Raw genomic sequence first — 10,576 nt, 5'->3', positions numbered from 1 at the left:
CTTGAGCCCAGGAGTTTGAGGTTGCTGTGAGCTAGGCTGACGCCACGGCACTCACTCTAGCCAGGGCAAGAGAGTGAGACTCTGTCTCAAAAAAAAAAAAAAAAAAAATCAATGTAAGCCATCAAATCAACAAGCTAAAGAAGAAAAATCATATGATCATATGTCAATAAATACAGAAAATGCATTTTAAAAAATCCAAAATCCTTTCATGATAAAAATTCTCAGCAACCTAGGAATAGTAGGAAACATTCTGAAACTAACAAAAGGCATTTACAATAATCCTACAATTAATGTTATACCAAATGATGAGAAACTAGATGCTTTCCTCCCAACATTGGGAACAAGGCAGAGATGTACCCCTCTCACCACTCTTATTCAACACTGTCCTAGAAGTCCTAGCTAGTGCAATGAGACAAGAAAAGGAAATAAAAGGCATACAATTAGGAAAGAAGAAATAAAACTGCCTTTGCGCACTAATGATGTACATGATTATCTACATAGAAAATCCCAAAGATGCAACAAAAATCCCCTGGGACTAACAAATGATTATAGCGAGGTCATAGAATATAAAGTTTGCTTTCCTACAAGCCAACAATGAACAATTGGAATTTGAAATGAGAAACATAATGCCATTTACATTAGCACAAAAAATAATAAAATATTTAGGCATAAATCTAACAAAATATGTGTAGGATCTATATGAGGAAAACTATAAAACTCTGATAAAAATCAAAGAAGATATAAATAAATAGAGAGATATTCCATGTACATGGATAGGAAAACTCAATATTTTTAAGATGAGAATTCTCCCCCAACTCAATATATAGATTCAACACAATCTCAATAAAAACCCTAGTAAGTTATTTTGTGGATATTGACAAACTAATTCTAAAGCTTATATGGAAATTCAAAGGACCCAGAATGACCAACCCAATACTGAAACAGAAGAACAACGTCATAAGATTGATACTACTTACCTTTAAGACTTACTATAAAGCTACAGTAATCAAGACTGTGTGGTATTAGTAAAAGAAGAGACAAATTGATCAATGGAACAGAACAGAGAGCCAAGAAATACAAACACATAAATACAGTCAACTAATCTTTGACAAGTTCAATGGAGGAAAGATTTAATATTTCTAACAGCCGGTGCTAGAACAATTGGACATCCATAAGCAAAAAAGGTGAATCTAGACATAGTCCTTCCACCTTTACAAAGGTTAACTCAAAATGGATCTTAGACCTAAATGTAAAACACAAAACTATAAAGCAAGGAAGATAACATAAGAGCAAATCTAGCTGACGTTAGGTTTGGTGATGAGTTTTTAAATTCAACACCAAAAGCACAACCCAAGAAAGAAAAAATTCTTAAGTTGGGCTTTATTAAAATTAGAAACTTCTGCTCTGTTAAGAGGATGAAAAGGCAAGCCGCAGATTAGAACACGTTTGCAAAACACATTACCTGATAAAACACATCCAAAATATACATTCAAAACTCAAGAAAACAATTTTAAAAATGGGTAAAGAAGAGACACCTCACCAAAGAAAATGTACAGATGGCAAGTAAGCATAGAAATGATGCTCCACACCCTATGTCATTAGGAGATTGCAAGTTAACATGAGATATCACTGCATACCTTTTAGCGTGGCTAAAATCCACAAACTGACAATACCGAATGCTGACAAGGATACAGAACAATAGGAATGCCCTTTCATTGCTGATGAGAATGCAAAATGCACAGCCACTTTCGAAGACAGTTTGTCAGTTTCTTACAAAACTAAAATAGTCTTACCATATGATTTAGCAATTGCACTCACAGGTATTTTACCAAATAGAAAAAAAAAAAAACTTATGTCCACTCAAAAACCTGCACATGAATATTTATAGAAGCTTTATTCATAATTGCCAAAAACTGGAAGCCACCAAGATGTCCTTCGATAGATGAATGGATAAACAAAGTCTGGTGCATCCATTTAACAGAATGTTATTCAGCAGTAAGAAGAAATGCGCCATCAAGCCATGAAAAGACATGGAGGAAACTCAAATGCATACTAAGTGAAAGAAACCAATCTGAAAAGGCTATATACTGTGTGGTTTCAACTATATGACTTTCTACAAAAGGCAAAACTAGGGAGAAAGTGAAAAGGTCAGTGGTTGACAGGGGTTTGGGGTGAAGGCAGGGGGCTAAACAGGTAGGGTACAGGGGATTTTAGGGCAGTGAAGCTTCTGCACGATATTGTAATGGTGAACACATGACATGATGCATTTGTCACAAGCTGTACAATACAAAACATGAACCTTACTGTAAACTACATACTATAGTTAATAATAATGTATCAATACTGGTTCATTGATCATAATAAAAGTACTATATAATACAAGATGTTAATAGGGGAAGCTTTATGGGGATTAGGAAGAAAGATATGAAACTCTATGTTCTATCAGCTCATTCTGTAAATCTAAAACTATAGTTAAAAAATAAAGTCTATTAATTATTTTTTAAAATCTTAATAGGGACACATATTTATCCTCTAAATGGTACTTGACAAAATAAAGGTGTTGCTATGCCCTTATTTTAAAAAACTAAAAAAAAAAAAACAAGAAAAACATATAGCTAACATTATACTTAATGATGAATGTTGAATTCTCTCCAAGATTAGGAACAAGACAAGTATGTCTGTTGTCATCACTCCTAGTCACCATAATACTGGAAGTTCTAGCCAGTGCATAAGGGAAGAAAAGGAAATGAAGGGCATGTAGACTGGAAGGGAAAAGATAAAACTATCCCTATTTGCAAATGACATAATGGAAAATCCCAAGAATATAAAAATTCTCAGAATAAATGAATTTAGCAGGGTCGCAAGACAAAAAGTCAACCCACAAGAATCAATTGCATGCCTATATATTAGCAAAAAACAACTGGAGACTAAAATTAATAACACCATACCGTTTACAATAGCTCCGAAGAAATGAAATGAAATATAATCCTAACAAACATGTGCATGCTGTATGCTGAAACCTACAAAACACCGATGAACGACATCAAAGAAGTAAATGCAGGTGACACACCATGGTCATAGACTGGAAGACCATGGTAAAAAATGTCTTTTCTCCCCAAATTGATCTATAGGTTAACACAATTCCTATCAAAAGGTAAAGGAAGTAGAATAGCTAAAAAGATTTGGAAAAACAAAAAAAGAATAAAGCTGAAGGAATCACACTGCCCAGTTGTATTAGTTTTCTAGGGCTGCTGTAACAAAGTACCCTGGACTGAGTGGCTGCAGGCATTATCTGGAACAATTCATCTTTGCACTCTTGCTTCTTCTACAAACTAACCCAGGCAGTGCACATGGTGGTACAATGTTCTAAGACAAGCTTTTTCTTAAAAAGCCAAATAGCACATATTTTAGCTTTCCCAGCCAAATATAGTCTCTGTCATAACTACTTAACCCTGCTATTAAAGTTGCCATGGACACTAATAAACAAATGAACATGACTATGTTCCAATAAAGCTTTATGTACAAAACCAGGCAGTGGGCTGAATGTGGCCCATGGGTTGTAGTTTGCGGACTTCTGTTCTACAAGAATGAGAGTGAAATCTGCAAGACCTCTTGAAGCCCAAGCTCAAAAATTGTACAATGTCATCTCCACCCCATCTTTTCGGTCCAGGCAATTTATAAGGCCTGCGTGGATTCAAGGGATGGGGAGAGAGACTCTACCTCTTGATGAGCAGAGCAGTGATGTGACTTTTCGAAGGGCCACAGGAAGCTGGGAGGAATTACTGTCTTTGCCAACAAGCTACCATAGATCCGTGGCATTCCTGTGCCTCAGCCAATCCTCCATTTCCTTTTGTTGTTGCTATTAGTTTCTTTTTTGTTTTTATCATTTTGGCTGTTTTCAATTTGGGGTTTTTAACATTAACAGTACGAGACATCATTTTAGCTAAATATTTTCCATATTCATGAAAAATTCTTCAGAGTAAATTTCTAGAAATAAAACCACAGCTTCTGAGAGGAAACCTTTGAAGCCTTGATACACAGCGCTGCCAGCCGTGCTCAGGGATACACTGGCCCTGCTCCAGGTACCCTTTCCTTTGTGGTCTTCGTGCCATCAGCCATCGAGATCTGAGGGTTGACTTGCAGGGTTGCTTGTCCCCGATTCTTTCCTACGTGAGCCACTCTACAGAGCCTCTGGAGTATCCTCAACATGGCGGCTGCTTTTCCACAGAGCAGGTGATCCAAGAGACCATGGTGGAAGCTGATGTCCTTAATGACCTAGTTTGGAAGTCGTACACTGCCACTTCAAACTCTACTAGTAACAGATCAGCCCTGATTTATATGGGGTGGGGGGAATTAGGGGAGGGGACTAGAAGGGCGTGAGTACAAGGAGGAGAATCATCTGAGACCATCCTGGAGGCTGGCTGCCACGGCCGAGAGCCTCCTTCTAGACCCAGCTCTTACAGGCCTCGTGGCTCAATCTCTGCCAACTACAACTGGCATCTTTGTTTTTGGCTTCTGGTTCACAGAGATTTTGAGAATGAGTGTATGGATGTATGTGTGTGTATTTATGAATATTTTTAATTTTTTTGCCATCATTTTTATGTTTTTGAAATAAAAAGGGAGAAATTTCAGCATGGGCTAATCTATCTTCTTGGTCACCAAATCCCCTATTTCTCTTTTAAAAGTTTACTTTTCCAGTATAATATTACTATAACTTTACAGTAAAATAGAGGTATATAAGAATTCAAAACCTTATCCCTCCTAAACAACTCGTAATAATTTATTATTGTATTTTCTTCTAATATTTTTAAAGTAAGGTTTTTTAATGTTTATTTATTTATTTTTTTGAGACGGAGTCTCACTCTGTCGCCCAGGCCAGAGTGCCGGGGCACCCCAGCTCACAGCAACCTCAAATTCCTGGGCTCAAGCGGTCCTTCTGCTTCAGCCTCCCAAGTAGCTGGGACTACAGGCGCTTGTCACCACACCCGGCTAATTTTTTCTATTTTTAGTTGCCCTGCTAATTTCTTTCTACTTTTGGTAGCGACGGGGTCTCACTCTTGCCGAGGCTAGTCTCGAACTCCTGATCTCAAGCGGTCCTCCCACCTCAGCTTCCCAGAGTGCTAGGATTACAGGCATGAGCCATCATGCCCGGCCTTATTTTCTAAAATTGTGCAGCTAATGCACATTCATTTTGGAAAACTTATTAAATGGATAAGAATAAAAGCAATAAAATAATCAGCATTTGTAATTCTTCAACCAGATATCCTGTTTGCTCTGGGCTTTTTTCTCACGCACACACAGAAATATGTATATATATATACCCACACTTTTTAAAAGTGGGTTTCTATCATACATGCCAATACCTGCCTGGGTTATTAAGTCTATTCTTGCAGTGTTATATAGGTGTGCGTGACATTCTTTAGTCCTGTGGACCAGTACAGGTCTGTGGCCTGTTGGGAATGGGGAACGCACAGCAGGACATGAGCCCCAGGCAAGCCAAGCTTCACCTGTATTTACAGCTGCTTCCTGTTGCTCGTTGCTCGCCATCCTCCACCCCTTCCCAGTCCTTGGAAAAACTGTCTTCCATGAAACCAGTTCCTGGTGCCAAAAAGGTTGGGGACTGCTGCTTTAGTCAATCATTCACTATTTTTAACCACACAGGCTTTTTTCATTACCAGCACAAGGTGGAAATCCAGGCCCACAGGTGGTAGGAAACACAGACTGGGGTAGGGACAGGGATGCAGGGATAAGGTCTTACCGACACATTAACACTTTAAACAAGGATGATGTTGACGACAGAGAGCTGTCAATGATAAATTAAGTGAAAAAGGAGAATTATGAGCAAGTGTATACATAGCATATATATTTAATTATATTTGCATATATATATAATATTTATAGCAGTTAAGATCACAGGATCTGGAGCCAGTGTGTCTGGGTTCAGATCTTGCTTTCACCTCTAACTTAACTTTGGGCATTTTACTTGAATACTGTGCCTCAATTTCTTCATCTGTAAAATGGAGCCAAAAATAAGGGTAAGGTGAGGATTCCATGACCTAATTGAGCTAAAGCGTTTAACACAGGTGCTGGCATACATTGAGTGCTCAAAAATGTTAGTCGCTAATCTTATTGTTAGTCTCTGGCACAGGGACCTTGTACGCCCAGCCTTGGTGGCGGCCAGGCCCTGAGCTGTCCCACCCCAGGCTCAGGAACCCCCTGCCGCCGCCTGCCCATTGTTCCTGCCTTCCTGTCTGCCCTGTTCCAGGACTGTGGCAGGAGTAGCTCCAGCCCTACCAGGAAAGCATCGGAGCTCTGGCACCTTCTCCACTCCACTGCAAGGACAGTCAGCCAGGCCCCTCCTGCCCCCCTAGTTAGGAGTGCCGAGACTGAGTCCTACTCAACCGAGGAACCCACCTGACAGGGCCACCTGAGGGTCAAGATCATGGGAGCAACCATGAGCAGACTGTCCTCAGAGTTACCATCTCGCTCAAGATCAGCTTTCGAAATGCTGCTTCCAGCCAGGATGCAGGGGGACCGGTTCAGCCCCCAGTGTCTGGGCCTGAGTAGATTTCTCAGAAGATCATGCTGTCTCTCCCTCCCCGACACCCAGATTCCCTCCCTCAGCACAAGGCCAAAAGTGGGTAAAAGGGCTGGGCAACCTTCCCAGCCTGGCAGCCGGAAGAGACCAGGATATGGAGTCATTGTATCTTGGCTCTGTTACTGAATTACTCTGTGACCCTGGGCAAGGCCCTCCCCCTTTCTGTGCCCCAGTTTCCCTTCTCTAATGGCTACAGGAAGGCAGATGTGGCTCTTCACCCTGACTGTGCCACTGGCTGGCTGGGTTACCACGGGAGTCGTTTGACCCCTCCGGGGCTTAGTTTGTCTGATCTGCAAAGTGGCACGCTCACCTACATTAACGAGCCAGCTCCTCATCTCAGAGAATTTTTTTCTTGTCTTTCTGTTGCCCTCTCCCCCATTTCTCTGCTCAGTAGAGGAACTGTGCCAGCAGACCAGGGCTGTATTTGAGGCTTCGGGGAGAGTAAATCCAAGCCTTAGCTGGGCAGGTCCAGGACCTGGCTTTTTTTTTTTTTTGGAGATAGAATCTCCTTCTGTCACCCCAGGTAGAGTATGGTGGTGTCATGGTAGCTCATTGCAACCTCAAAGTCCTGAGCTCAAGCAATCCTCCTATCTCAGCCTCCCGTAGCTGGGACTACAGGCACACACCACCAGGCCCGACTAATTTTTCTATTTTTAGTAGAGACAGGGTCTCGCTCTTGCTCAGGCTGGCCTCAAACTCCTGAGCTCAAGCAATTCTCCTGCCTCGGCCTCCCAGAGTGCTGGGATTACAGGTGTGAGCCACTGCGCCTGGCCGAGGGCCTGGCTTTTGACATACTTTTTCCCCACCCTCACTCCAGGGAGGCAGAGAGGACCCTCTGTGTCCACAAGTTGGCTTTGACATGGGCAGCATGTCGAGTGCCCACTGTGTAGGAGCGAAAATCTTGCCAACAGGAATTTTCTGAAGATCTGAGGAACAAGGATCTAGGGCTTACATCAGAGCAAGGCAACAGCTTCAGAGCCTAGGTCTATGCTTGGAGTGTCCTCCCCGGCTTGCCTTCACCCTCCCAGGGATTTTCCCTGAAAGTCACTGTACTTTCAGCCTCTGCCCCTCATGCTGCCTTCCTTCACCTGCTCTCCCTTTTGCTCCCCCATCTTGTGGATTGCCACAGGAGCCCCCAAACCTTCTGTTTGGATTGGAGCAGGTGACCCATCTCCATCAACTCCTTCCTCCAAAACTGTCCCAAATAAAGTCACCGCAGAGATATCCTAGGAATACATTGTCCTTTTGTGAGCACGGTCCTACACTAAGCCCCCTCCAACCTGACTGCCTCCCTCAAGCTCCTGCTCTCAAATGTGCCCGCCCAAATTTAGCAAAGGGCCCAGCAGGGCCAAGGGTCTTCCACCGGAAAGCACCACCTTCTGCAGACGGCAGCTGGGAGTAGAAAGACACGTCTCCCCACTGTTCCTCACACACTTCATCTTAAAATTCTGCAGGTTAGGAAATCCTGTCCGAGCTTTATAGAAGTGGAAATGAGGCTCCAGGCTGGGACTGTGTCTTTGCTGTAACAAAATACCTTAGACTGGGTAATTTATAAACAGAAATGTACTGCTCACCGTTCTGGAGGCTGGGGAAGTCCAGGGCAAAGATGCTCTCTGCTTCAAAGATGGCGCCTCCTCACCGCTTCTTCCCATGGAGGAAGGGGCGGGCACCCGGCTCCCTTGGGCCTCGTATATAAGGGCACTAATCATGTTAGGTAGATAATTAGGATCTCCTGTTCTTCTCAGGACAAGGGTTCCCTGTTTTGATGCTGTTTGGAGCAATTGTTCCACCTGGGAAGAAGGATCAGGGCGGGCACTCCATTTTGGTGTTACCCTTAACCCTATCCTGAGCAGCTGCCGCACCTGGGGAAGGAGGGAATGCTTTGCCGATCTAGGAATTCCCCAGCCCAGGCATGGTAAGATTTAGAAAGTGACTTAGAGTAACCTAAGGGTAAGTAATATGCCATTAGCTTGCATCTGCATTGTAATTCACCCCCTCCAACAGGTGGGCTTTCTTAGAGGGGGCTCATATACGCAGATGGAATTTTGAGGACACCCGTTGATCATTTGATAACACCCTACACCTCCCAAGAGCCCTCCTGCAGACTTGGCTAATAAAAGGAAATAATCTGAGAAGTCAAAAGAAGTGAGTGGGTCAGTCAGCGAGTGAGTTGGTCTGTCTCTCTCCACTCGCGGGGAGTGAAGAGGGCCGTTTTATTCTACAACAAATAGCTGCTCTGGTGAAACTGCTCCCTGCCTAAGGTTACTCTGTCGTATTGGCCTTGCTGGTGATTTTCCCGAGGAGTCAGAGGACCGGGATAATAGTCTGGACTTGACACTGGTGTGTCCGGTCATTCTTTGGGCGACAGCTCGCCAGTAATCGAGGGAGGACTCCCACCCTGACATCTCTGATGCTGAAACCCGGGATTCTGACAATCTCATTCACAAGGCCTCCGCCCTCACAACTTAATCATCTACCCGAAGATCCTTACCTCTTAATACTATCAAATTGGAGATTAGCTTTCAACGTACGAATTTTGAGGGGACACAAATATTCAGACCATGGCAGATTGGCAGGTAGAACTGTCTGGCATCACTGTCCCAGGCTCCGGAATGTCAGGTGTCTTTCCTTCTCTTCAGCCCCCTCACTCCCCACGCAGATCCCTGTGGGGTTCAGTCAGCCCCTCAGTTCACATCTGCTTCCCTCGCCCCTGCACAGGTGATCAGAGCCACCTGGCAGACACCCTAGAGCAGGGGCCTGAGGTCATTAACATCAATCTCCTGTATTTCCCACTCTCTGCCTTCCAAGCATGTGGTGGGATGACACTTCCTTGCCCTCTTGCGACTGGATGGGGTCACCTAACCAATGAGGTATGAGAAGTGACATTTGTCACTTCAGACTGGAGCATTTAATTGCCAGATGGAGACCTCTTTCCCTCTGACAGCCTTTGAGATGGCAGCTGCTCTGTCACCCCGGGTCCTGGAGTGAGGAGACGTAGAGACCCCTGCCAGCCCTCAACGGATTTGTGCTGTGCGTGAGAGACACTTTGTATTAGGAGCCACTAAGCTGTCGGGGCTGCTACTGCAGCATGACTTGGCCTACCCCGACTAGCACAAATCTCCAAAAAGCAAAACCAAGATGGAGCTCAGACCCGGCATGAAGGACCTTCTGTCTCTAGAGACCAAATGCCCAAAATGGTTATCTTTGGTGTCTGGGCTCCAGCAGGGACTGGGGATGGCACTGAGTTGGCCCTTAGATGGCACATCTGGGAGAAATCTCAAAGATAATACATCCAAACTCTCCCCTGGCCACATGTGGAGACTGAGGCTCAGAGAGGGCAGGGACCTGACAGCATGCTCTGGACAAGCTGGCACAGACCTGTGACAGAATCCACTTAGGGCCAGATTCTTATTGGCACTCACGATTTTCATTTGACAGATAGGAAGGCTGAGGCCTGCGGAGTCAAAGGCTGACCCCCCATTCAGGGCTCTTCCACATGCACCCCGTCTCTCACAGACAATGTCCTCAGGCTGCTGCTCACAGAATCAGGCAGCATCATGGTCTGGCCTGGGGAGCCCTTAGCCCACCTTGGCACAGGTGGCTAAGACTGCTTATTGCTTACCCAATATCCATGCTCTCCCTCTTCCTTAGTAACAGAACCTCAACAGACCCTGGCAACGTGCCCAGCCAACAGACCATTTCCCAGCCTCCCATGCAGCTCTATGTGGCCATGCGATGAAATTCTCGCCACCTAGGTTGAAGTCTACGTAGGACTTCTTTGTAGGCGTCCTGTAGGCTCAGCTGTGCATGGTGGAGACTCCTAGAACCCAGCTGGCTCTGTTCAAGGCCTGGCTTCAGCACTCTTGGGCTGTTTGGCCTTGGGCAAGATGCTTCACTCTCTGAATCTGGGGACTGCTGTGAACAGATGAGATCAGCTTATGCCCAGTGTCCAGCGGAACACCCAGAGAGCAGGAGCTC

Source organism: Propithecus coquereli, unplaced genomic scaffold, assembly GCF_000956105.1.
Source record: "Propithecus coquereli isolate 6110/MARCELLA unplaced genomic scaffold, Pcoq_1.0 Scaffold122, whole genome shotgun sequence".
Classification (NCBI taxonomy): Eukaryota; Metazoa; Chordata; class Mammalia; order Primates; family Indriidae; genus Propithecus; species Propithecus coquereli.
The sequence above is the reverse complement of the archived record's forward strand: the minus strand, read 5'-3'. Positions refer to the sequence as shown.